The 1,704-nt window shown below is 36.4% G+C and overlaps 1 long non-coding RNA gene across 1 annotated transcript; it reads right to left on the bottom strand.

Moving 5' to 3' along the window:
* Positions 1-258: 258 nt before the first annotated feature.
* On the bottom strand, positions 259-1,334 carry LOC110700098. Its single transcript, XR_002507127.1, has 2 exons — positions 1,177-1,334; positions 259-520 (listed from the first exon to the last, which is right to left on the bottom strand). It is a non-coding gene; the product is annotated as an uncharacterized LOC110700098 (long non-coding RNA).
* Positions 1,335-1,704: the final 370 nt, after the last annotated feature.

Below are 1,704 nucleotides of genomic sequence, written 5' to 3'. Positions count from 1 at the left end.
ACAAATATCTTTCCTTCTATTTTTGTTGCCTTGGCTAACTTTTGCTATACATTATACAATGTAGAGCAACACAAATCACCATAATACACACACACACACACACATATATATAGAATCGATTATCATAATATATCATATGCTAGGTATAGACAAAGTCACATAAATTGTTGATTACAAAAGCATTGAAATTCTAGTATTCTCAAATTTTTTTAAAAAAACGCATTTAAAAACCATTGAAACATTAACTCCAATAACAACTTTTTTTTTTTTTTTTTGAAAGGGAGCAAAAAGCTTAGCATTAACTAGAAGCAAAAGCATCCATGAGTACAAAGGGGGCGACAGTATCAAGGACATAATTTTCCCATATTTGTTCATGATCAAAGGGAATATATCTAGCAAGATGATGAGCTGCCATGTTTCCCTCACGCTTGACGTGTGACCATTTGAGGCTCTTGAAAGACACACCCTGCACCATTGCATCACACAAAACCGCATCCAACTCTGTAAGATATGTTGCACCCTTTGACAGCCAACAACAACTTGGCAGTTAGATTCAACAACCACATCCTCGCAACCGCAAGTGAAGCATCACAATTAATTTTATTGAACCACCAGGGGGAACCCAAAAATTTGGACTAGAACTTGGTGTGGAAGCAGGGGTTTTATAGATGGCCTTAGCATAATTATTGTTTTCCTCTACCCACCTCAAAACACAGCAAGCAGCAAATGGAAGGGGGTACTCTTGTTCTGATTGATAACCCCAACTTAAATTTCTACAATCTAGTTCTACTCAAGTCAAACTTTTGCTTTAAATTTTGCTAATATACATGTATGGTTACAATTCTAAATTTGACAATAGTGCTTGTATATGTATATACAGTCATTTGTATATGTAGTATAACTGCTAGCATAAATAAACGTATAACAGAAAAATGCATCAGAACAACCCACCTTTAATAGAAAAATGCAGTATCAGGGGAATAGCAGAAGGGGGGAGGGGCAGCAGCAGGGGAATAGCAGAAGCAGCAGCAGCAGAAAATCGTAATTTTCAAAGGGAAGTTCAACGACAAACATGTTACTACAACTAAATACCCAAGCACCAAACCAAAGACAAAAGAATGCGGTAAGGCATATGCTAACAAGAAATCAGAAACATGAACAAAAACTTCTTCGTACCAGGCAGCTCTATCAGCCTTCTGTTACCTAGCTGCTCGCTTCTATCTTCATGAATAAAATAGGCCTAAGGTTGATCACATCGTTAGCATTCAAAAAGCATGCCACTGCTTTTGGGATTAGTGTAGCAAAGAAAATAACAGGCACTCATATACTACAATACGTAGGCAAAGGTAAAAACAATCAATTCTTGGCATTATATTTTTATAAACAGAGACATATTACCATATATATTTCTACATAAATTTTCCAATATCATAGCCTATGTAGGATTTGAACCTACATCCTCCGTGCAAGAGCACAGTGCTCAACCCATTGAGCTAATAGGCTTTGAAGGAGTCAATTACATAGGGTGCTCCCACAAGAAAGCTCACATATTGGAAAAGACAAGATTGGCTCTTGTATTAATTTAACTCAAAATATGGCAATTTTCGAACTCTGAAATACTGTAATAGACATTGACACTTTGAAAGGACTTCACCTAACTTCTGGGTAAATTTCTTAACCAATGCAGTACAACCCTGCAAATCA

This window comes from Chenopodium quinoa, unplaced genomic scaffold (assembly GCF_001683475.1).
Source record: "Chenopodium quinoa cultivar QQ74 unplaced genomic scaffold, ASM168347v1, whole genome shotgun sequence".
Classification (NCBI taxonomy): Eukaryota; Viridiplantae; Streptophyta; class Magnoliopsida; order Caryophyllales; family Amaranthaceae; genus Chenopodium; species Chenopodium quinoa.
The sequence above is the reverse complement of the archived record's forward strand: the minus strand, read 5'-3'. Positions and strand labels throughout refer to the sequence as shown.